General features: G+C 32.7%; 1 protein-coding gene across 1 annotated transcript in view; it reads left to right on the top strand.

Annotated features, from left to right (window-relative positions):
• The window catches only part of LRP1B (LDL receptor related protein 1B), a gene marked incomplete at its 3' end in the record, with an annotated part of 1,833,965 nt that overhangs the window by 737,674 nt on the left and 1,068,322 nt on the right, over positions 1–27,969 (top strand). The window lies entirely within an intron of this gene.

The raw sequence follows: 27,969 nt of genomic DNA, 5'->3' as shown, positions 1-27,969 counted from the left end.
TTATCTTTATCAGCATCTAGAGACCTCCAGCATTGCTTGGCTCATGGCATTGTTCTTTCATCTTCAAAGCCATCAAGATCTCATCTCTCTGACCATTATTCCATAATCCTATATCCCTCTGACCACAGCCAGGTAAGGTTCTCCACTTTTAACGATTCATGATTAGATTCATAATCCAGCACAGTCTTCCCATTGCAAGGTCCTTAATCTTCAGCCTCTAGAAGCCCAGTTCCCTACGCACTGTGGCACAGAGTCACCTAAGGTCCTTAATCTTAATCACATCTTTAAAGTCCCCTTTGTCTTATAAGGTAATTTATTCATTCACAGGGTCCTGGGATTAGGAAATGTACATCTTTAGAGAGCTGTTATGCCACCTACCACAGAGCCTATTTTATGCTTGGAAAGGCATACCTTTGGGGGATTCAGGATTTATAATCTCTGTCTGCATGGATTTTTTCTCTTCGATTATTCCCTTTATTACTACTGTTTTTTATTTTTTCTCTAATTTTTTAGGAAAATTCTGGGAGGTTAGAATGAATAAAATTCTTTTGGAAATATGTTGTCCATGATAAAAGTGTACTTTTAATAAATTACACAAGAGTACAAGAAATAACTGTTCTTGGCTACTCTTCTAGCTGTGGTGAGCACAGTACATACACAAGGTCTTGATAAAACATAGTGCTTGATTATGACAGTGACATAGTTGAGAGAAAGTACTCAACTCCCCTCTATTGGTTAATGGGAGCTAAAGACCAGCATGACTATGTGGTTTTGCTTCGGAAAGTTACCTTTGCATTTATCAGGAATAATCCTTTATGTGAAATAAATCATTGCATAAGACTGTTTGGAATCAAAGAGAAACTGCAGGTGGGAAAAGAGCTGATTTGTATGAAATCTCTTTCCTGCTGTGGAACCCGAGCATGGAAATCTGATTAATTTAAGAAAATGACATCAGCAGGGCTTTAAGCTATAAAAGTTCTTTCAGATGAAGAGGTCAGTCTGCCCTGGAATTAAAAGTCATAATCTGGGGCTGGATAAGAACTGTAGGCATTTAACTCCTTTAGCCAAAGCTGATACTTTTACAATTTCCAAATAGTTGCCTGTTGTGGTAAAGTTGCCTGGTGTTTGCTGATTAGCAGTAGGTTATTGCAGATTGTTAATTTTGCACAACAGAAAGGAAATTTTGAAATACAGTAATGGTCCTTTTCATATTTCAAGACAGCCTGGTGTCAGGTGTAGTAGTTTTCAGAAAACCCAGTGAAGATCTTGTTCTATTTATATTCTGGTTCAAAACCAAATTCTCTGCATGAAAAAAGAAATTTAAAAATTCTTATCACAGCAGTCTTGTTTGTGCTTTTAACGAATCAGTACATTGTAGCATTCTTTTGCTCATCTTAGATTTTTTTCTCTTGACATATTTAGGGTAATGTTTTGAACAGCCAAGCTTTATATTCCATTGTTTTTCTTGTCTCTGATAATAATCAATTTTTGACACTGGAAGTCAGAGGAAGTCAGATGAAAGCCAACTGAATTTGTTGGATCAACTGCATTAGCAGTGCATAATACACAGACACACACGTGCGCACATATATATCCTCATGCACAGGCAACAGCTGTAAATGTTCAAAAGCAGCTGTAGTTTCATATTGCATCTATTCAAGCAAGTCTGACACCTGCAAATGTATCAACATAAATCCTGTTTTCACACTAATTTTCATGTATTATTACTCAATTCCATACCTGTTTCAAGGGGGTGAAATGGGTAAGCAGTTATTTTAAGTTTCTTTTAAGAACCTTGAAATTTTCTGGTTTTCTCCTTAAGAGGTGTCACCCCATCCTTCCCAAGTTTATATGAAATATAAAGAACAAACATTGGAGATATTTACACCCGACATTGATCTGTTCCCAAAGTTGAAACAGATGTTACATTTACTTCATTGAATTTTTAGTTTAACTTTTAAGTTTTCTGTGACCTCATTATTTCTTGATTTTATCATAGGCTAGGGATACCCTTAGTCCGTATTGCCAAAGCTTAATTTGAACTATGAGGACTAAGTATTATTCTTTTGGTGTCTGTAGTACATTTTTTCTTCTGTTTCCTTATCTGAGACTCAGTGATTAATAAGAGCATTAAAATAAGCCTATCTTCTTAGAAATTGAAGCTGAAATTATAGATCTGTAAAATTCAAAAAAAGTAAGAATTTCAGCAAATTGTTAATACTTAAATATTCTTTAAGAGGGAAAACCTGCTTAGCTAAGAGGGTTTAAAATGTATAATGAAAGGACATTTTTTGTGCTTGTATAACGATATCCTAATTGAAATACATTATCACTGAAATATGCCTTAAAATAATGGAAAGCTGTCATAAGACATGTAATTCTGTGAAATATTGTAAAATCATAATTTAATTTGAGAAATAAGCCAAAATGCTTACTATTAGGGTCTTTTCTTTATTTTCAAAATTCAGGGACAATATTCCATTTTGGCTACATATAATCTTATTATAAGCAAAATCACATCATAGGACATAAGTTTTAAAACAAAAATTCCATCAAAAATGCCATTGCCTGAAGATACCCATGATGAATGTGTTGTATTATTGAATATTCTTCCAGATGTAGAAATAGATAGCTACGATTTCATACACACATACATGCTTGCATGTGGGCATGCACACACACACACACACACACAGAGTGGTGTATAAGGAAAAGTATATTTTTACATAAATTGCATTAAACTATATGTTATGTAACCTAATGTTTTATTCAATTTATTAATGATAATTTATGTTAATATAGACCTGCATCATCTTTTCAAATAGCTATATATTCCTTTGTATGAGAAAATCATTGTTTATTCAATGTATTCTCTACTGCTGATTATTTAGGTTGTTTTATTTTTTTTCTCATATAATTGTCACAATTCAAATTATTTTATTTCTTTTTTTTAAATAAGTGATTATGTTTTTTGTTTTTTTAAAAATATTTATTTATTTTGGCTGCACCAGGTCTTAGTTGCGGCACGTGGGATCTTCGCTGTGGTATGTTTAGTTGCGGCATATTTAGTTGCAGCATGAAGGATCTTTTAGTTGCGGCATGCAGACTCTTAGTTGCGGCACGTGAACTCTTAGTTGCGGAATGCATGTGGGATTTAGTTCCCCGACCAGGGATAGAACCTGGGCCCCTGCATTGTGAGCACGGAGTCTTACCCACTGGACCACCGGGCAAGTCCCTAAAATTCTTTTAAATTCATTTTATCCTTTCATCCAGTGGTTTCTGGATGAAACCATATGCACCACATTCCTGACCACCCAATTTAATAATTGCATTTCCTTTTCACATAATTATTTTTTTTATCACATCACCCTCATTTTGTTTATGGCCTTTATTACTGTATGGAATTACTTTGTTCATTTATTTGTTGACATGGTTGTATTGATTTGTAGAATGTTTCATAAGAGTAGAGAAATTGTCTCTCTTTTGCACTACTATATCCACAGATATTATATATACATCTGTGTATCTTGTACATACTAGATGTGCTATAATAGTTCTTGAATGAATGAATAATTTGCAGGTGTGTGCTATGGGCCAGAGTTTATACTCTATAGAAGGAGAGGGGAAGGGAACCTTACACTTACTGAACGTTTTTTGTGTGCTATAGCTTTATAGAAGTTGTCTCGTGTAAATCTTAAAATAATCCTCTGATAATGATTTTATTTTCCCAATTTTTCTAATGAGCAAATGGATGACTGAAAAATGTTACATAAATTATTCATGGTAACACAACTCTGATAACTAACGGAGCTAAGATTCAAACCCAAGTATGCTTGTATGAAAAGCCTGTATTCTTTCCACTGTGCACACAGCCACCTACTTAACTAGTTGACATATTTTGTTGGAGATAGGTCAACATAACTTATTATGTTTCAGGGCTAGTGCATATTTTTCCCACTTAATTTAATACTCTGAATCACTTGAATGATAGGTATTACTATAGCATGTTTGCATTGAGGAAACTAAGTCTTTGAGAGATTAGTAACTCATTCAAGACCAGGAAGCTAGTAAATGGAAGTCTGAGTTAGATCAGTCTGACCTTAAGACTCTGTATTGTACTGTATCCCATGCAGAGAAATTTGTTGTAATAGTGCTTGCTGCAATCTAGCTTTATCTATCTTGCTATATATACTTAAGAGAAAGTCAGTATCTTTGATCAAATACCTTGTTTAATGCAAACATAAATCTCATGGAAATACATAGAATTTAACCGGTAAGGGCCCTGGGGAAGAATAAATATATATTTTTTTATGTTATTTATATATAAAATGACAAAGTAAAAGAGAAAGAAAGGGAGCAGATGATATGATGGTATAGTAAACGACATTTAACATGGAATAAACAATTTTTCAGTAAACTATTTGAAATGAATAGAATCGAATGGCTAAATTTATTTTGAGCATTCATTTATTAATGAGAACTTTACTTCTGATATATATGAAAAAAACATAGATTTTTTGGTACCATGTTTTGTTACTTTATTGATCAGTTTCATAGAAGATTCTCTAGCTGTGATAATGAATATGGACCTAGCTTTCTTGACTCACTGCTACTTTTCAGATATTTTTAATAGTCAACAACACCACCTATGGCAAAAAAAAATCTCCATTTAATCAAGGTTCTGACCAAAATAAAGATGAGAAATAATTGTTTCCATTTTTCACCGGTTTTGTGTTACTCTAATCACTTGCATTGCATTCTTACTAGAACCACTCAAATATGCTGACCTGAAAGAACACTCCTATGAGTCCCATCCTAATAAGCCTGTTGGGTCAGTATTAATAAAACCATAGGAACTGATAATTTATTCATTTCTGTTTCAAGTTATGCTCTTATACATTCCCCACTATTTCAATGTGATGATAACCTAGAATATATTCAACTCTGTGAATTTTTTTCACTAGAATATCTGTATTAACTTATTACGCCTGTACTCCTAAACCTGTGTTTTCAGAAAAATAAAATTCACCTCTATAACACAAAACATCACTCCAAAGCTAAAAGGCATGTATTAGATTATTAGAACTTTTTATTAAACTTTCTTTCGTCCTTCATGTTCTGCTCTCCTTCCTGTCTACTTTCTTTTTAGGATTATTATTCTAAGAATTATCTGTACTTTTTGTAAAAGAACTTGAAGTAAACATGGCACTTGAAAAGCAAGAAAAATGAAACTGAGTTCACTTCAAGCAACTGCTACCATCCTCATCTCATCAGTGAAACATATACATGATTGTTGAAATTTCTAAGCAGATTCTTTATTCTGAAAACTAGCATCAGGCCAGGCCTACAGTGTTGTGTGCTATTGATTGGGACTTTGAACAGTTAATCACCTGTTTGTTTGAGATGAAGTGAGATTGGGTAATTGTATTGACAAGTAATTTACAATACTTTTATCTTAATTTTTGATGACAATGATTTAGACACATCTGAAACCTTTCTAAATTTCTTTCTATACAACAATATCTACACTGTATAGGTTACCTGAAGGATTTGGAGACCCAGGAAGAAGGATGCAAAAGAGCAGGAATGTCTTCTCATTCCACAGAAGGATTATGAAACAGACTATATTCCCAGATGATGGGAGTGATCTTTAGAATGGAATCAGAAGTAGGGCAGCAGTAGCCTAGGGGAGTCTACGTATACAGAAATGTGGGATGAAACAAAGCCACACTCAAAAATAATCTTTGAGAAATGAATTAGCCATAAAAGCTCTTTACTTGAGCGCTCCAAATTTAAAATAGATTGTTATGGCATATAGTGCAATTAGGGGTTTTAAAAGAATCTGAAATTAGTATCAGTAATAGATTAGCAGCTCCTGAAAAGTTTTAAGGTCAAATATAACTAAGCCACTATCTCATTGAAGTACATATCAGTTAATCCCAGTGTTTCATGAATCATGCGCTGAACAATTGTTTGAAACCCTAGCTAAAACCCCAAACTCCATTTGTATGTTAATAAAATTTCTGAGAACGGTGGAAGCTTATTTTAGACCTCATGTAAAATTCAGCCACACATAGATGAAATGACCAGATTTTCACATTCCTAAAATAATTAAGATCACATGCCCTTACTTAAGAGGGCCTTTCATAAAATGTAAAGGGTTGAATTAAACAGGGAGGAAATGAATTGCAGTGTTTATATTTAGTTTTGCAATTTTTAGATGTCCCTTTTAAAGAAATGCAAAATAGTGACTGTTAATTTATTCTAAAATATTTTAAGCAACTAAATCTTCTAAAACATAAGAAATAAACTTTGTCAACATCACCTTAGCTTCATGGATAAATCTGTTACTGAACTAGACAGAAGCCTTTTTTTCTTTTCTTCTTTTTCTTTTTTTTTTTTTTTTGCGGTACGCGCGCCTCTCACTGTTGTGGCCTCTCCCGTTGCGGAGCACAGGCTCGGGACACGCAGGCTCAGCGGCCATGGCACATGGGCCCAGCTGCTCCGCGGCATGTGGGATCTTCCCGGACCGGGGCACGAACCCGTGTCCCCTGCATCGGCAGGCGGACTCTCAACCACTGCGCCACCAGGGAAGCCCCAGAAGCTTATTTTTTTAGGTTTTAACACAGGGTCTTGATTGTCGGCCTCAATACACTTTACTTTGCACTCAATTCTATAAGGCCAGAAATGAATTAGTTCATATCATTGTAGTCCAAAATCTCAGGAAATGAAGGCATTTATCTTTTTCTCAGCGTCTTCATTCCAGGAGGCAAATAGTGATTTGTCCCCGTCCTCCTCATCTCATAGCCAGAAGTTAGATGACTAGTGGGAAGTTAAGTGGGAAAGAAATGCTTGGATATAAGTGAAATAGAAAGGAGTTCTCATTCAAATCTAATAAAATGTCAATATTTTCAGTATCTTGATATGAGTGAAGGTATCATTCTGAAGATTTAGAGTTTTTGTAGTGGAATAGATTATTTTGAAATATCTCAGTGGATCCTCCAAACTTAAGCTAATGATCCATTTAGAAAGGTCTGAACAGTGTTTCTTAATCATGATGACATGAACACCTTTACAATGCTTTGGAACTTGCAAATGTTTTGATTGTATGTATAATAACATAAACATACTATATTTCAGGAAATACTAAAATATACAGATAGATACACCTTTAGTTCACCTTAGTTTTCAGTTTCATTGTAAAATGTTTCTATAGGGTTGCCTTGGAATATTTACATCAAACAGTTAATTATTTACATAAAGTACTATTAAAATAATCCATTGGATGTCTATTTGGAAGCCTTGGACACTAATACTTCTTGGTTGACTGATCTACTCTGTATTATATTTAATTCTCTGCACTCTGAGAAACTTGCACTCTGGGCCAAGGAACATCGCTGTATATAAATTTCACATTCACTATATAGATTTGATTTGGTTATCCTAACAGAGGCATGAAGGACCATTCTAATGTTAATAAAAACTTTGACTAATCTGTAAGTTAGAGGAAAAAACAGCTCCTGCTTCAAAACAGAACCAAAAAATTACAGTCTATGCTAAAATATATGGGTGCAAACTTACCTGGTTGAAAGTGAGAAAAAAAATTATACTCTGATTCAATCTGACATAGAGCTAGGCTCAGGTTCAAAGAACAATGTAACAGAAGGCTGAAATATTCCACATTGATCATTTATTTTCCACAGCTGCTCATCATTTAGTGGCAAGACAATTGATTTCCTATGGCATATTTAAAATTTAAAGTACAAAAGGAAGGGTGCATTTTGCATCCAAATACATAATACATATGTGTGTGTGTGTGTGTATATATATATATATATATATATATATATATATATATACACACACACACATTCACACCTATATATATACCTGTATGTATGTATATAGGTGTGTGTGTGTATATATGTATATATAGTGATATAGTTCACATGTTTAAAAATTTGAAAGATTGCTTAGGCCAGAAAAACCTATTAAAGATTGATAGCTCACTATAGGGTCTAGAGTAGCAGAGAGTGGTCAATTGGACAAAAATATAACTGGAAGTCCTCCAGGAAAACAGAGAGAACTTGAAAAAAATAAGTCTATGGTTCTTATAATATATGATAGTACCAGGAAACTTTCCCCCACTGTCTGAAAATATGACAAAGAAATGCATTACGAGTTATAAAAAAAAAATCCAAAGCCAAGGGTGTTGCCAAGTTGATACTTAACTGAACAAATACATATTTTAGAAATCCATGGTTGTCTTTCTTGTCAGAAAATAGAAGAAAATAATGATGACAATGTGAGAACGATTCCCAGTCTCTCTGAAATGTGGAGTATGAGCTGATGATGCATGCATTGCTAGCAGAAGCAAATGCAGTGTAACACTGGCAGGCATGCTGGCTACAGACATTGACCATCTGCCCAACACAGACCTCCAAAAGATCATCGTGTCTTGTGATGGATAGACATGATGCTTTCAGTATCCTGACAAACTCTGTAAAGCAAGGCAGTTAATGATCAACAAAAAATATAACAATATAAAGTGCGGATGTTTTAGTACTACCTACCCTGATATTCTGTATAGAAGATTTGTTCTGTAACCACGTTTGTAAGAGACTAATAAGATTATCAGTGACCAGCTTTCTTGATAGAGATATTAAGATTTGAGATAGTTTTGTCTTCCAAGTGTGTTACACAATAGCTAAATATATAATAATTGTAAGCAGATAATTGAAACTACTCTCAGAAGTATTATCTAAAAGCATCTCAGAGTGAAGTAAGTCAGAAAGAGAAAAACAGATATCGTATATTAACGCATATATGTGGAACCTAGAAAAATGGTACAGATGAACCGGTGTGCAGGGCAGAAATAGAGACACAGATGTAGAGAACAAACGTATGGACACCAAGGGGGGAAAGTGGCGGGGTGGGGTGGTGGTGGGATGAATTAGAAGATTGGGATTGACATGTATACACTGATGTGTATAAAATGGATAACTAATAAGAACCTGCTGTGTAAAAAATAAAATTCAAAATTTCAAAAAAAATAAAAGCATCTCAGTAGAAATTGGTGATTATAAATTGGTGCTTTAATGTTAACAAAAGGATGTTCTGTCACCTTTTATGGGCTTGCCAGATAGGTCACAAGATGCTGAAAAACACTATGCGTTTGTAAGTCTAATTGCTAATTTTTTTTAAAAGAAGGTGATTCGAGTGAAGCATTTTCTCCAAAAATGAAATAGGATGAGCAAAAGTACAGAGAGAAAAAGAAACAGAGTGTTGAAAAATGATGCTGGTCTGACTGGAATGAAGCATTTATGTTGGAATAGTGACATGGAAGGCTTGATTGATAATTAAACATGGACCATATTATGGAAGGCATAGATGCTAGGCTATAGGAATTTGGCCTTGCAAAGGGGCCATTGCAACATTTATATGCAAAGAAAAGATTCAATTAAATATTTTGATATGCCTAGTGAGAAGCTTCATTTAAATAATGGAGATATTAAAACTATTATATCCAAACAAAAAATTGTACTGATTTTTTTTAAAATAAAGGGACCATTTTAAAGAACTTAGCTTTTTCTAGAGAAAGCACCAAAGTGTCTGGAGCTCTATGGTAATGCTGTAATGATCCACTACAGTATTTAGAGCCAACGTTTGGCTCAGGTGTTATGTGTATCTATGGTAATGTCAGAAATCACTGATTATGGACAGATTTCTCCCAATTTCAGTAGTCATTACTTTAATTCCTTTGGCAGATCAGCAGAAAAGAATTTGGGTTTCAAAATGTCTGAACTTGAATCTAAGCTCTGTCATTTACTAACTTTATAATCTTAAGCAAGTTACACATTTGACTCTAAGGCTCAGTTTTCTTGCCGTTTAATTCATGAAAATAATGCTTAAGCCATAACTTGATGTGAGGATTAGAATAATAATGTAGATTAAATGCCTAGCAGTCTCTCACACATAGCCAATACTCAGTAAATGGGAGCTTTCTTATTACTGTATTATTACTACAACTGTGTAGCAGTTATTCTTGTTCTTGGTATACCATCCGTAGGCACTAGCACATTGTGGGTTCCAAAGTCAGACAGACCTGGGTTATATTCCTAGCTCTGAAGCCTACTAGTGGTATGATTTTAAATAAGCCACTTAACTGCTCTAAGCATCCATTTCTTTATCTGTGAAATGAGGACAATAATAAAGTCAATTTCACAGAATTTGTCTGAGAATTAAATGAGAAAATGTCTTTAAAACACTTTGTACGGCTATTACTAACATTGTTTTAGACAGTTCTTTCTGGTACAACTGCTTACTTGCTTACAATGGATAAGCGTTTCTATAAGTTTTGGGGTTATAGTTGCTTAGTTCTTTTGGCTATACTGTGAATTTTCTTTTGCCGTATTCATGGTGATCTGCACTGTAAGACAGTTTTTACAAACACTTGTCTATTCTATTACAGTTGATGGTAGGACATTTTAACTTTTGAATGAATGAATGAATATGATTCACTGGATTTCCTTGTGTTCTCTTTATCCATATAAGAAAGCCATTCTTGAACATCTACTTTTAATTCAGTGCTTATTCTCGGTGTGCTCTCTCTCTATCCATATCTTCATTTGTTTATTTATTTAAGATATATTTATTAAGTAGTTATCTATCACTAAGTTTCCACATAAGAAAAGGAGATACAATGCAGAGCAAATTATAATGTTCCCATTCTTCAATGAGTATACAGTTTTTATTTGAAGTAAAAATACTGGTCTTTGTGTATACTTTCTCTAATAGACTTTAAGCCCTATGGCATTTAAAATACATATTTATTTTTACCACCAGCCTGCAGCACAATGTGTGGGACTTTGTAGACATAAATGTTTGAACTGTTCTTTTATTAATATCATGTGAGAATAAACCATGTTATTTCAGAAAGCTTACACATGGAAATTCAATTATTAGGGTCATTTTAAAATATAGTAATACATGCAAAATGTCATTTGACCTAGTACAACAGTTGCCTTTTATTCCTATTTTTCCCATTAAATTAGTTTCTTTCAATGCAGTACTGTAAAATTAAATGTTAATTTTTCCCCAAATTTCTAATTTGGTTTCATATTCTACTGGAGACAGTTATATTTTATAATTTATATTTTATAATTTGTGATATCAGGGGAGAAGTGCATATATAGGTAACTATATGCTATGCACATAGGTAACTATATGCTATGCACATAGGTAACTATATGCTATGCACAGTAATATATTGACTGACACTGATTTTAACTGAGGAAATACCTAAAAAAGAAGGAAGAAAAATTCAGCTTAATTGGATTTTTCTCTTTATTATACCTACTCTGGAAATTTATTTAAGTCATATCTATGTGACATTACTAAGAAATACAAAGTTCTGTCTCCAAATTCTCTTCTTCTACACAAGTTAGTTTCTAGAGAGTAGAACTCACCTCTTTTATTTCTACGTCTGGTCTGCATATCTGCATTTTTTTCTAGGGATATTTTCTACTATAAATATGCCCACTAAGATAATATTTGTGTTAATTGTATATGAATATCATATACTTAGTTTTTTTTCTATCCAGCATTTATCAAAATGCCAGCTCAGCAAAGAGTATTTATAAAAGAGCAAAGATACTTCTATCAGGATCTCCAAACTCTATTTTGAATAATGGTAATCCATTTTAGTTTAGTACTTCAGTGAAATGCCATTATATTATTATGATTAAAAGTTTTATAATTGATTTAGTCTATAGTCACTAAAAGTACTGTTTCATTAATCACAACAATTACTTCAAAATATTGCCCTCTTCATCACTTGATAATCCCATTAACAATGAGAAATTTAATTTTAAGATTCAGTTCTAAAGAAAGTTTTGCTTAGGCCCTGGTGCTTTTTGTATTTTTTAATAATGAGAATGAAATAATTGACAAGGCATCTTTTTTCACATGGCTGAAAGGAAGATCTACACCAAGCTTGAGAATCAAATGTGGAAATTAGACGAGGCCTCCAGTATTTGTTCTGTTCTTCATTGACTCTATATACTGAGTTATATTTTTGTATGATTTCTCTATAGAGGAATATAAAAATGCATGCAGGTGCAGAGAATCATTTGTGAATCTATACATTTGACCAAAATAATGATAAAAAATAATAGGCTTTCCAGCCTCCAGAACAATTGTACCACTAATGAGTACCACAGAGGTTGTCTGGATTATTCTCCCTAATTAAAAGATGAGGAAACTGAGGTATACAACTGTAGATGACTTGCCCAAGGATATACTTTTACCTAGCAATTGCAACCTGGGATTCTTTCCTCTCCAATGTATACTGTCACTATGGGAAAGATGAAAGAATATCAAACAATATCTAACAAGTAAATGAAAATATTTTATCAGTACAAAGAAATATTTACTATTTTAAACATGCTTCAGAAATGATCTGGTTTATGTCTCTTACCTTCCACCCTCCCTTCAAGCTTAGGCATCAGTGTTCTGAAATACTTGTCCTTTAGTGCAATATCTGTTATTCTTGTCTCTCTGCTTTTGTTTCTCATACTGTCTTAAAATTCTAGGTTTCCTTTCCTCCTCTTATCTGCCTAGAAATTTTGTAGTTGTCTTTCAAGAACCTACTCAAAATCTTTTCCTCCATGGAGGCATTTGTCCTCAACCCAAACTATACAAGTAATGACTTTCTTTTTGGAGTACTCATAGTATTTTAGAAATTTTTATGAGTACTTATTTAAATGCCTTGCAACTAATAGTTTATATGTCCATGTCTCTAGGAACCTGCAAGTTCCTTAACTGCAGAGATCATGTCTTGTCTTGAATTAATTCACTTTCTGATAGAGAGTCTTGGAGTCAGGTGACAAGTAATAAAGATGGACATCTAGCATATAAACACTGTTATCCTTGAATACCAGGAACAATTTATGTTATTTTTCAGTTTTCTGAGATTTAAAGCTCAAACTTCAAAACTTAGACAACTGGAAAAGAAGGTATATTTGTACCATTAGGACCAATTATCCAGGTCCCAGACTCCCTTTAACATGTGCTGACACTGATGTGTCATTTAGTATTCGGATCAGAGGCAATGTAGTGACCATAACTCTTACAGTTTAGACACCCTGAAGCCTGAGGGGATTCCACCCCACATGGCTTGCGAAGAGAAACAGATGCCCTGGTAGATGTATAAGCAGGAGAAATTTCAAGATATCAAAGGTTGTTTTTTTAAACATATTTACCAATTGCTATGGTAAACAGACTGTCAGAATTTCTATCTTGAACCTAATTTGTAGGGTTTATTATATAAGAAAGCAGTTTTCAATTACAGCTGCTTGGCAGTGGCAAAGAAAATTCATTCAAAAGAAAGGTAAACCCATTTTCATGATCTCTTAAGATGAAAAGTGTTTTATTTTACTTGAAAAGTCCTGAAAACACAATTATTTAAACATGAAAAAAGAATCCATGGATGCAGTTTTAAAGTAAAATTTAAATTCTACATGAGATGGTTTCTTGTCATTATGCAATTAAAAGTAAAGAACACTGATAGTTGAGATTTATATTTTCATAACTGTTCAATATTTAAGGTTGGTGATTCTAACTTAGAAATCATAGTATACCCATACCAATGCGTATAAATTTTTTTTAAAAATCTAATATTAATATAAAAGGTATCACAGATATAGATTAGGTACATTAAATGAGGTAAAACTACTAGTGCATATATATACAAAATGAACACAATACAATAATGTTTCTGTATTTTTGAGAAAACAAGACTGGAATATTTGTCAGAAAAAATATGTGTACGTATATGAGAAACTTGTTATTTTTACTTTGTTTTAACTCTGTATTCAGTGGGCATTTTAATTGCTATCGCATAACCTTTATTCTTCTGTAGCATTTTTCTGCACATGTTGTTTTCCAAACTAGAATATGGATTATACTATTAAATTTGTTTTCATTTCTCTGTCTACCCAAGCCAAAGCTGAGCTCAGTGTATTTTCGTTATAGTTGTCATTTTCTTTTGATTGAGTGAATAAGTATACTCACATCAGGAAAGCCATGAAGTTGAGTGCCTTATGAGGGAACGTTTTTAAAAAGATGAGAAAAAGGAATGAATGTTTATTTCATGTAGTAATTTACAGTCAGGAATTGTTTTGTATGGGGAAATTTCACTGGGTAAAAAATGCTAATTGGGTCTGGGAATTAGTTTAGAGGAAATAAGCTTAGGCAGGATGAGCTCAAAGAAAGTGCTACATTTATCTGATAATGGTGAATAAGGTAGGGCTGACATACTCCCTTGTGGTGGTATAATCAATTCACATTTCAGTGTTCTTAGAGTTTTATAGACTCTTCTTTAACCCTGTTTCTAATCATCTCCTTCCAAAGATAGGCCTGTGTGTGTGCGTGTGTGCATGCGTGTGTGTGTATGTGCGTGTGTGTGTGTGTGTGTTTTGACGGGAAGGCAGTTTGGTTTTGGAATTTCATATGGAAACTTAGTCTGTACATTTAAGTTTCTTACTGACCTCGCAGCGTTTGCCCAATATAATCTTGCGTAGTATGGACCTTTCTTTCAAAATGGGTGCGGTACAGAATCCTTGTTAAGTACTAGACTAGGAGCTTTGAGTCATAACCAGATGGGCAGATTTTCTATTCTAGAAAGCCCAGGCTCATGGTGCTCCAAAAGACTGTAACCTAGATCTATTCAGAGGGACTGCAGATAGAATCGTGTGAAACTGAGAAATTGCTTGATGCTCATTTGTCTGTGGAGAACTGTTGGAGTCTCTCCAGAGCTGGCACTGTATTCCACAGAGCAATTTCTATGTGCTGCCTGTTCACTTTAAATGACATGACAGGTTGGAAGGTCTTCATCTTCCTAGAAGTATAGACTGAGCTAAGTCCTGATAAGAGGCAGAATTTGTTATCAGCCTTTTCATGTTGACACCATGACTCAAAAAACACTGCTGAGATTAAAGAGTCTCAAAATAAATCCCTGTCTGGGGCCTTATGTCTGTGTCCTGCTTTACGTGGCTTCCAGTAGATCCTGTTTTCTTTGTACTGTTACTTAGAGTCACAGAAGTTACACATGGCCAGACTTATTGAGTCATCTGCTCTTCCCCTTCCCACCCTTGACACATTGTTTTTATGAGTGATATTCTTCATTATAAGAGAGCACAATGCTGACAGTGGGAACAGACTGGCAGGATTTGCAAGTCAAGCAAGACGACTTGTGTTATACCACCTGCATTTGCTCACTCATCACCTGGGTTCCAACAACCTATTAAAATAATAGTTTGCCCTTCAGGATTCCTCCTTATTAGAAAGCAGCTCTACTCTTTAAGGTACACATAATTTCTTCATCTAAAATTACATGTGAAATACCTATGGTAAATGGTCTGTAAAATAATAGTGAAAACTTTCTGTGTAATAACCTAAGTAATAGAGACTATTTTAAACATATTTAACACAACATTGTGAAACAAGTATACTTCCATAAAATAATTTTTTTTAAATGATAAAACATATTTAACAAACTGGACTGTCATTAGTAACCCAATCTTCAGAGTTTCCCTGAGACACAGCTTAACCTGTCATTCAGAGGTCATAATAACTTTCAGTTGGCTTTTAGGTATCCACACACCGTGGTCAACTGAGGAAATAACTGCAGGGTCAGTCCCTTCCTGATATTTTGGATTAAGATGGATTTTATCTCAGGCATAAACCTGGGAGTATATTTTTTAATTTAATTATATGTAAACACAATAGCTAAAACTCAGGATTTTATCTCAGGCATAAACCTGGGAGTATATTTTTTAAGTTAATTATATGTAAACACAATAGGGTACATAGTAGAAGTAAAACCCAGAGAGACCTAAGGGACTATCAGAAGTACGCTAATAGCAACCTCTAGAATAATTAGAGAATTCATGAAGACTTTTTTGTTCTGGAACTTGATCCTGTCAATTCCGTCTTCTAAACTCTAAGTCATCTGGTTTTATTACCTCCATTGCCTTGTTTCAACCTAGGCTACCTTTATCTCCTTGGATGAGAGCAACATCCTCTCAACATTTCTCCTTGTATCTAGTTTTTCTTTCTTTCAGTCTTGTTTTTTATTTTGGCTTTCTTTTTTTCCTTCTTTATTGAGGTATAACTGACAAATAAAATTATAAGATATTTAAAGTGTACATTGAGGTGATTTGATATACATATTTGTTAAAAGATTCCCACCATCTGGTTAATTACCACATCTATCACCTTACATATTTCTTTTTTTTTTTAATTTGGTGAGAACCTTTAAGTTCAACTCTCTTAGCAAATTTCAATTATATAATAAAGTGTGGTCAACCACAGTCATCATATTTTACAGTAGGTCCTCAGACCTTATTCATCTTATAGCCGAACGTTTGTATGCTTTTATCAACCTCTCCTTATTTTCCCCAGCCCCTGGTAACCACTTTTCTACTCTCTGCTGCTATAAGGTGATTTCTTTTTTTAAATTCCACATGTAAATGACGCCATGCAGTATTTGCCTTTCTCTGGCTTATTTCACTTGATGCCCTCTGTAATCATCTATATTGTTGGAAATGACAGGATTTTTTTTTTCAAAGGCTGAATAATGTGTGTGGGTGTGTTTGTGTGTTTCTTGATCCATGCATCTGTTGATGAACTCTTGGGTTGCTTCCATACCTTGGCTGTTGTGAATAATGCTGCCGTGAACATGGGAGTATAGATATATCTTTGAGATAATAGTTTTGTTTCCTTTGGATATGTACCCAGAAGTGGGATTGCTGGATCATATGGTAGTTCTACTTTTTATTTCTTGAGGAACCTCCATACTCTTTTCCATAGTGGCTGTACCAGTTTATATTCCCACCACCACATCCTTGCCAGCATTTTTTATCTGTTGTCTGTTTGATAAAAACCTTCCTAAAAGGTGTGAGGTGATATCTCATTGTGATTTTGATTTGCATTTCCTTGATGATTAAAGATGTTGACCACATATGCTAATTCTATGCTTAACTTTTTGAGGAACTGCCAAACTATTTTCCACGGCATATGAAACATTTTATATTCCATCCAGCAGCATATGAGGTTTCCAGTTGCTTCACATCCTCATCCTTTTTGCTTTATTTATTTCTTTAATTTCTTTCATTATTATATCCACTGTAAGGGATGTGAAATGGAACCTTATTGCGGTTTTGATTTGCACTTTCCTAATGACTGATGATGCTGAACATCTTTTCCTGTGCTTGCCAAGAATTTGTATATTTACTTTGGAGAAATGCCTATTAAAGTCCTTTCCCCATTTTTTTAGTTGGGATATTTGTCTTTTTGTCATTGAGTTGTAAGTTATTTATATCTTCGGGATACCCTATCAGATACATGATTTACAAATATTTCTCCCATTCTATAAGTTATGTTTTCACTTTCTCAGCAATGTCTTTTTGTACACCCCAATGATTTCTTCTAAGAGTTGTATGGCTTTAGGGCTTATATTTAGGTCTTTGGTCTATTTTGAGTTAACTTTTGTATATGGTGTGAGGTAGGAGTGCAACTTTATTCTTTTGCATGAGGATATCCACTTGTCTTAGCACCATAGAAGAGACTATTCTTTCCCCCATTTAATGGTCTCAGTGTTTTTTGCTAAAAACTCCCCAAAGATTCATGTATGTAAAGTTTTTTCCCTAGCCTCTAAGCAACGAGATATCACCTTACCAGCATGGCTATCATCAAAAAGTCTTCAAATAACACATGTTGGGGAGGATATGGAGAAAAGGGAACCCTTGAACACTGTTGGTGGGAATAGAAATTGGTGTGGCCACAATGGGAAGTGGTATGGAGGTTCCTCAAAAAACTAAATATAGAACTACCATATGATCCAGCATTTCAACTCCTGGGTATATATCCAGAAAAGTAAAAATCACTAATTCAAAAAGATACATGCATCCCCATGTTCATAGCAGCACCATTTACAATAGCCAAGATATGAAAGCAATCGTAGTGTCTGTCAACAGATAAGTGGATCAGGAAGATGTGGTGTGTATGTATATATACATATATTAAAATAATGGAATATTACTTGGCAATAAAAAGAATGAAATTCTGCCATTGGCAGCAATGTGGATGAACCTAGAGAATATTAAGCTTAGTGAAATAAATCAGGCAAAGAAAGACAAATACTGTATGATATCACTTATATGTGGGAATCTAAAAAATAAAACAAATGTATATAGCAAAATAGAAACAGACTCACTGATACAGAAAACAAACTAGTGGTTACCAGAGAGGGGAGAGAGAGTGGTGCATAAGGGGTATGGGATTAAGAGACAAAAACTACTATGTATAAAATAGATAAGCAACAAGGATATATATTGTATATCACAGGGAATCATAGCCAGTATCTTATAATAACTTTTAATGGGCTATAATCTGTAAAAACACTGAATCACTATGGTATACACCTGAAACTAATATAATATTATAAATAAACTATATTTCAATAAAAAAATAAATAGCCTCTCAGTTTTATTTCATTGGTTTATATATCTGTCCTCTACCAGTCCCACTCTGTTTTGTTTTTTGTAGCTTTGTAGTTAGTATTGAAATCAGGAAGTGTGAGCCCTCCAACTTTGTTCTTCTTTTTCAAGATTGTTTTGGCTACCTGGAACTATTTTTAATTCCATATGAATTTGAGGATCAGCTTTTCCATTACTGGGGAAAAAAAGGTGTTGGAATTTTGATTAGGGATTGCATTGCATCTATCGATCTCTGGGTAATATGGCCATCTTAACAGTATTAAGTCTTCCAACTCATGAACACAGGTGACTTTCCATTTACTTAAGTTTTCTTTAATTTCTTTCAGCAGTGTTTTGTAATTTTCAGTATACAAATCTTTCATCTCAGTTAAACTTATTCCTAGTTATTTTGTCTTTTGGATGTTTTTATAAATATAATTGTTTTCTCAGTTTTCTTTTGTTCAGTGCTTGTATTTAAAATCCAATCACTATTTGTATGTATGTATACTGCATATTTGTTAAATTTTTTTATAACAGTATTTTTTGTGGATTATTGGAATTTTCTTTATATTGGATCATGTCATCTGCTAATAGAAATAATTTTAATTCTTCCTCTCCAATTTGGAGGACTTTTATTTGTTCTTTTGCCTAATAGCTCTGACTAGAACTTCTAGTCCAGTAGAATAAGATTGGTGAAAGTGGGCATACTTGTCTTGTTTCTGATCTTAAGGTGAAAGGTTTCATTCTTTCAGCGTTGAGTGTTATGATAGCTATGGATTTTTTGGGGTAAGTTTCCTTTATCAGACTGAGGTACTTCCCTTCTATTCCTAGTTTTCTGAGTGGTTTTATCATAAAACAGTCTTGGATTTTGTCAAACGCTTTTTCTCTGTCAATTGATATGATCTTTTTGTGTTTTTCTCTTCATGTTTTAATATACTACTAATAATATATGTTAACAGTGTATTTTATTGATTGATTACTTTACATTGAACAAAACTTGCATTCCTAGGATAAGTCCCATGTGACCATAGTCTATAGGCTTTTAAAATATGCTGTTAGATTTTTTTTCTTGGCTAGTATTTTATTGAGGACTTTTGTGTCTATATTCATAATGGATATTGTTCTATAGTTTTCTTGTGGTTTCTTTGAATTTGGTATCAGGAAAATACTGGCCTCATTGAACGAGTTAAATATTGTTTCTTCTTCCTCCCTTTTTTTCAGAAGAGTCTGAGAAGTAGTGGTGTTAATTCTTTAAACATTTAGTAGAATTCACCCATTTTCTTTGTTAGAAGGCTTTTAAATTATTGATTAAATCTCTTTATAGGTCTGCTGAGATTTTTATACCCTCTTGAGTTGCTTTTGGTAATTTGTGTGTTTGTAGAAATTTATCCATTTATCTAGGTTATCTAATTTGTTGATGTAAAATTGTTCATAGTATTCTCTTATGATCCTTTTATTTCTATAATGTTGGTAGCAAGGTCCACATGTTCATTTCTGAGCTTAATTATTCATATCTTCTTTGTTTCTTTAATATATTTGTCAGTCTAGCTAAAAGGTTGTTAATTGTTTTTTTAATCTTTTTAACAAACCAAGTCTTGTTTTTGATTCTCTGTACTTTTCTATTTTCTATGTCATTTATCTTTGTTCTAATCTTTAGTCTACCCTTTCTTCTGCTAGCTATGTTTTAGTTTCCTCTTTTTTCATAGTTCCTTAAGGTGTAAATATTGGGTATTGATTTGAGGGTTTTTAAAAAATGTATGTGTTTACTAATTTAATTTTCCCTATTAAAACTGCTTTGGCTACATCTTATAATTTTGGTATGTTGTGTTTTATTTTCTTTTGTCTCTAAGTATATTCTAATTTCCCTTGTGATTTCTACTTTGACTTGTTGGCTGTTCAAGAGTATGTTCTTTAATTTCCACAAAACTGAATTTTCTAGTTTCTCTGTTATTAATTTCTAGCTTTATTTCATTGTGGTTGGAGAAGATAGTTTGCATGACAGCAATCTTTTAAAATTTATTTCAATTTGATTTTTTAGCCTAATATATTGTCATCTTGGAGAATGTTCCATGTGTGCTTGTAAAGAATGTGTATTGTGCTGTTGGTGGTGGAGGTTTTACATATGTATTAGGTGTAGTGGGTATATAGTGTTGTTCAAGTCCTTTATTCCCTTATTAATCTCCTGCCTAGATGTACTATCCATTATTAAAGTAGTGTACTAAGGTCTCCAACTATTATTGTAGAAGCATCTATTTCCCCCTTCAATTCTGTCAATGTTTAGCTTCATATGTCTTGGAGTTCTGTTGTTTAGTGCATATATATTTATAATTGTTATATATTCTTGATGACTGACACTTTTATCAATATAATATATCTTTCTTTGCCTCTGGTAACAGTTTTTGCCTTAAAGTCTGTTTTGTGTGACATTAATATAGCTACCACCAGCCCTTTTTTTGGTTACTATTTGTATAAATATACATTTCATTCTTTTACTTTAAACTGATTTGTGTCTGAATCTCTCATAGACAACATATAGTTGGATCATGACTTTTTTAAATGAGTTTTGCTAAACTCTATATGTGTTTTGATTGGAGAGTTTAATCCATTTGCATTTAACATAATTACCAATAAAGAAGGGCTCCTGACATTTTATAATTTATTTTCTGTAGGGCTTATACATTTTTAATTCCTCTTTTCTTCTTTTACTGCCTTTCTTTGTGGTTTAATTATTTTTATAGTGTACTTTTAAAAATTTATTTTCTCTTAGTTTTGTGTATATTTTTTAGATATTTTATTAGTGATCAGCATGGAGATTACAATTAAAATCTTGAATTCATAGCAATCTAATTTGAATCAATTCCAACCTAGCTTTAGTAACATATAGAAATTCTGTTCCTATAAAACTCTGCCCTCCTGTGTTATTGTTGTCAAAAATAGCATTTTAATGTATTATTTAGCTATTAACTTAGATTTTAATTTTTTATCTATTTGTTTCTCAAATCATATAGGAAATAAAAAGGTGAGTTATAAACTAAGAATATGATAATAGTGGATTTTAGATTTAGCTATGTAGTTACCTTTACTAGAGTTATTTTTCTTCATATGGCTTTATTTAACTCTCTAATGTCCTTACATTTCAAGTAAAGGATTCCCTTTAATATTAGAAGAAATTTAATATTTCTTCTAGGGCAGGTCTACTATTAGTGAACATTTTCAGCTTTTGTTTATCTAGGAATGTCTTCATTTCTCCCTCATTTGTGTAGCATAGTTTTGGCAGATATTGAATTCTTGGCTGACAGGATTTTTTTTGTTTTTGTTTTTATTTTAAGTTTTAGCATCCTACTCCCTTTTGGTCTCCATGGTTTCTGATGAAGATTCTGCTGTTAATCTCATTAATCCCTCATAGGTTATGAATGCCTTCTGTCTTGCTGTTTTCAAGGTTCTCTTTTTGTCCTCAGATCTCCACAATTTGATTCTAGTATATCTAATTGTGGAACTCTTTGTATATTTTCTTTTTGAGTTTGTTGAGCTTCTTGAATGTGTAGATTTTTATCAAATTTGGGAAGTTTTTGGCTATTTTTTCTCTTTGGTGTTAATATATCTAATAAAGCATACTCTTTGTTATTCAGTGTATATTCGGTTGGAGATAAGAAACTTAATTGGATTAAGAAATAAAGTTAAATTAACTAAAATTAACTATAATTAAAATTATTTTCTTCAGTCATGCTAGCTGTATTTCAAAAGCTCATTTAGTCATATGTGGCTAGTGGCTTCCATGTGGGATAGCATATATATAGGACGTTTTCTTCATCTCTGAAAATTTTAATGAATAGCATTGGTAGACGATACACAGTCTTTTATGTTCTTACAGCTACATAGAAATATATGCCTAGAGAGCAGTTGTTTCTGAATCATTGTTAATTAAAAAAAGCAAAACCAGTATTAATCCACAAGATTTGGTTTTGAAATTTGATTTGTTTCATATTCATAACTTAAATTACAACTTAAAGAGCAGGTTTAAAAATATGCAAACACAGTAATTTTAGAAGGGTTAAATTTGGGAATATACGAAAAGAAAAATGGTCTTTTTAGTGAAATCAAAAGTTTGGTCAGTCCACTTGAAGATTGACTGGCACAGTAACTTCAACACACTGGTAGGAAACAAATAGATGAGTTTAATAAAGACGAATTATTTCTATGAGTTGTTTGTTTATGTTTTTTATTCTGCTGAAGGTTCCAGAATTGGGAACAATATAAGACTAGGAATTAAGGTCCCAAAATGCAGCTTTAGATTAAGAACTTCCTGAGAGTAAAAACCAGAAAAATGCGTAGTCAGTTGCATAATTTTCATCACTGTGGTGGGGGGAAGGAGAGAAATAAAAACAAAAAAGTTAAACAAAGTAACCATTTAGTGAAAGCACATATTGTCCTAATTTCTAAAAGATATTTCTGGTTTGGTGGAGCTTTATATAGTTTAGTGGTATGGTAGTACAAAGATATTTCTTAAAATGTCCCTGTTACAAGCTTATTGATTATATTAAACTGCAGTTCATTATAAATATAGGAAATGTAATGTTCTATGAAAGGAAATGAAAAGATATGAAATATGTTTTGCTACATCCAGTAATTAGATTATTACATCTCAAAGAGTTTGTAGTGGATAATAAGCTAGCAAATCTTTCAAATTTAAAAATATGAATTAAAATTCAATTATGCATTTTTCCTTATATTACATATCCAACACAGAATTTTTTTTATCTGGATGGATTATATGTTTTTAGGTATTTTAAAAAGAGATCTGAGGATAACTAAAGAGTTGGAGTGGATATTGCACTCTTCAGGTCTTGGTTTAGCAAAATAAATTAGATCCTGTCTTAAAACTACTGTCCAGCAGGACAATCCATGAGTAAAAAGAAGGGAAGTGCAAAGTAAAAATAAGGGATTTTGTTTACATAAAAGAAATCTGGTCATTGAAGGCTACTATGTATTTTCACAGGTACATCTTTAAAAGACTTGCCTATTACATGCTTGTAAAGTAGACACATTTCCTAAAATTTCTCTAGAAAAGGAGATGCTTCTTTGGACACACACACACACACACACACACACACACACACACACATATTTATATTTCTTGGAGTTTTAAAGAAATATGTTGAATAAATGAAAGACCTAGACTCTTTTCAAGCATTCAAAACCTAATATGAACCCAGTTAGACAAAATAAGATAATCTTAAAGTACCCCTTTAGAAAATTTGATGTAAATAAAATGGTTTAGAGACTTTATTTTTTATTTTCAATTCCTTATATTGAGATTACATGTCATAATTTAAGAATATATAGATATTCATTATCTAGTTTGATTAATGTAGGAGGTGGTAAGGGTCAATTGATAAGGTTTTAATTTTTTTCTAGTTCTATGATTTAAGCAATTTAGTTTTACTAATATGAACATCAAGGTAATTCTTTTTAATTTTTAATTCTTTGGAAATAATGTACGGATTTTTATTTTTCTAAATTTAAAGTTATGTATTCAATTTGCCTATTCAGTTTAATTTTTTTACATCAGACTTCACACATTTTGAAATGGAATCCTTAAAACTTATCCTGCATGTTGTAGAAACATTTTGTCTCCACAAACAGATCACAAGTAGCTCATACTCTAATATATCTTGGAAGAGTTGTAAAACTGTTTGATTATGATGATAGTAATGTAGTAGAAGTCTAAAAGTGAATAAATGGAAAGTGAAGCATAAAAACTTGTGTGAAGAAAGGAGGTAAAATTTGAGACAAAAATTTTAAATTTAAAAAACTCTGCATTGACTCCTACATGATACATAATATTTTGGACCCTTCAATTCACTATTTCTGAAACTGTGAAAAAATGGATTCATTTTTGAAGGCAACATGTATCTTGAATTTTAGTGTTATTATTTCAGTTGTATTATCTTTTTTCAATGTTAATGTCTGAAAATTAAGTAGTAGTCTTTCATAGCAAATTTTCTATCTTGGTTAGAGGCAGTATTCACTCAAAGGAAATGGCCTATATGAAATTAAATATATTTTAATTTAGACCTTAAATATAGTTTACATAACCTTTGCTCCTACTTGGAGAGTTTGTTTTGTTTTGTTTTGTTCACCTTATGAGTGGCGTGGGTGTTGGTACTGATGTTTATTTTGGTTTGTGGTTCCTAAATGACACCAGTTGATACTGCTGGAGTGTGGAGAATAAATCAACAATATAATGATAATTATATTACTAAGCACTTTGCATACAGTCTTCTTAAAATCAGCATAATATTTCTCTTTATTACTTGAAAAAAATTTATTTCCAGCAAATGAAGATTCATTGTAGTTGAAATATGTAATGTTGCTAAGCTTTAGAGAAAAAAATTCTATATAGCAATATTTTTAATAACACAACAACTATACTTTAAATAATTAAGTATATTTCAATTAAAATAATTGTCAATAAAATTCACCTATTCTTACATAATAACTTTCTACACTGATGTGTACAATTTTCTAGTTTAGAACTTGAAGGTCTGAATTGAATGTTTTATAAGAAATCACAACTGTAGTAGGGTATCATCATTTCAGCAACTAGCAGCCTGGGTGTCATTTTCAAGCTTAAAATCAGCAAAACTAATTACAATAAAAGCCACATGTGAGATATCCATAATGCACTGACATTTAAAATCTCTCCCTTATTTGTATTCAAACTACTATATTATACAATGCAATATTTATCTGTGATATTTTCTACCTTGACATGATCTATGCATAGTACAAAAAAGCCCAGGAACTTCTCCACCAACAAGGAACTTTTCCCCTCTGTAGTATAACATGTTTGATAAATGCTTACCCTCTTTATGCATCCTCCTCTTCTGCAATTTATTTTTCAGTGCTTTACGCTGTTTTGTTTTTTTCCTTTCCCCGTTCAAGTAGTACAGTACATTTTCAGTCAGACCTTGTCTCCAACACCATGTGTAAATTCCCGCCTCTCAGACATTCACAAATTAATCACAGATATGCACACTATAAACAAGAGACCTTGATGAGTGGCTTGAGATGTTCTATAATTTGTGCTTTGATTAACTGACTTTCCCACTTAATTTTAGATTACATTAAATATCCTATTTTAATCTTACATTTTTCCAGCTGCAAAAACCTGATTTTTTTTTATTTGAAGTATTAATGATTTAGTAACTAAAGAATCTATAAAGAGATAAAAATCCGTATTTAATGGCATGGTGAAGTATAAACATTTAGATTAGCTGCATTGTTGTGAAGCTTTTATACCAGTGTTCGTATGAAACAGTTCTAGAATTGTTATTAAAACTACATTGAGCATATACCCTGAGAAAACCATAATTCAAAAAGAGTCATGTACCAAAATGTTCATTGCAGCTCTATTTACAATAGCCAGGAGATGGAAGCAACCTAAGTGTCCCTCATCGGATGAATGGATAAAGAAGATGTGGCACATATATACAATGGAATATTACTCAGCCATAAAAAGAAACGAAATTGAGTTATTCGTAGTGAGGTGGATGGACCTAGAGTCTGTCATACAGCGTGAAGTAAGTCAGAAAGAGAAAGACAAATACCGTATGCTAACACATATATATGGAATCTAATAAGAAAAAGTCATGAAGAACCTAGGGGTAAGATGGCAATAAAGACACAGACCTACTAGAGAATGGACTTGAGGATATGGGGAGGGGTAAGGGTAAGCTGTGGCAAAGTGAGAGAGTGGCATGGACATATATACACTACCAAACGTAAAATAGATAGCTAGTGGGAAGCAGCCACATAGCACAGGGAGATCAGCTCCGTGCATTGTGACCACCTAGAGGGGTGGGATAGGGAGGGTGGGAGGGAGGGAGACGCAAGAGGGAAGAGATATGGGAACATATGTATATGTATAACTGATTCACTTTGTTATAAAGCAGAAACTAACACCATTGTAAAGCAATTATACTCCAATAAAGATGTTAAAAAAAAAAAACTACATTGTTGTATGATGCTCTGTTTTGACAAGAGGATATTTTTCTTTGCTAAATGTAGTCTTGCATTTTCCAAACATTTCATACTTGAATTCAATGAGGTTTATAAATAGGCATTGATGGTTAGGAAAATTCATTTCAAATGCCTAAAAATACATACCAAAATACTTTAAAAATTAAAAAAATGTGCTACCATTAAAAGTGGGAAATTTAACCGTATCAGTCTGGCTTCTTATTATGAGAAGTTTTTACGCCTAGTTTAAATCTTAATTTTTATTGTTTAAATTATGTATGGTTTTTATTTGCTACTAACAAGCTGTGTGATATTTTGAAACTCACTTAGCATTAACTTTAACTAAAGGAGTTTGACTACCAAAAGTCCAAAATTTTCTGCAATTCTAGCATTCTATTACATGTTTTATTAATGACTAAGAGAAACAACAGTAGTTGTTTTTATTTTTAGCTTCTGGACATTTTATAAAGGCTCTGGTAAGTGCATAATCACATACCAACAAGAAAGCCAATCAACTCTTCTATGACCTTTAGAACTCATCAGTTATTCCCTTCTCCTATCATCTTCAAGATGCAGTATTTTTAATTGAATTAAAAGATGAATCAACCAAATATCTGTTGTAATAGGGTACCAAAGATTGAGTTTAAATTTTTGACAGATTGAGAGAAATGACCCGGTATTTTCACATAGCAAACTATATCTTCTCCTTAGTCATAGTGAGGATTCACTTTTTCCTCAATTGATGGTGAAACAGTAAAATAAGGAATTCTGAGAACAGAATTTGTTTTTGTTCTTCATCTTGAAGATTTTTCTCAAGTAAGGAGATCTTTATGTAATAATGGTCAAATCTGTAATAGAAGGAAACTCTAATATGACAGATTTTGAGAGGAGAAAAAAAAGTCAGGAACAGAGGATGGGATAAATGGTAGAGTTCTAATCTTGTTTTCCAATTAAATATTTGAAAATGCAAACTGGAATCTCACTATCTGAAATTAATGGCTAGTTTCCAGTTAGCTAGTATCATTGAGATTGATTAAACATTCAAATAGTATCTTCAGGACTATGTAAAACAAAATAGATTTATTTAACCCCTTGAATTGAAGGATGCTCCAGAAGAAATTAGGCAACATTTGTATATGAAAGCTTAATTCTTGTGTTTATTCCAACTGTATAATTTATGATAAATATGAGATTTCAGATCACAGGCATAAATTGTGCTATTATGTGATTTGTGTATCTCCCTTTAGTTATCTGAAAGGGAAGATCCAAATATTAATAGACATAAGCAACTCCTTGCACTTTTAATTTAGGAAGATTATTTTCTTATATCTACATGTACTGGAGAATCTAGAACCATAAAAATGACTGAATAATCTCTAATTTTGAAATACATCTATAGAATAAATTT

This window comes from Leucopleurus acutus (assembly GCF_964270905.1).
Source record: "Leucopleurus acutus genome assembly, chromosome: 6".
NCBI classification, from domain to species: domain Eukaryota; kingdom Metazoa; phylum Chordata; class Mammalia; order Artiodactyla; family Delphinidae; genus Leucopleurus; species Leucopleurus acutus.
Note: the sequence above shows the minus strand (reverse complement) of the source record. Positions and strands in the feature narration are given on the sequence as shown.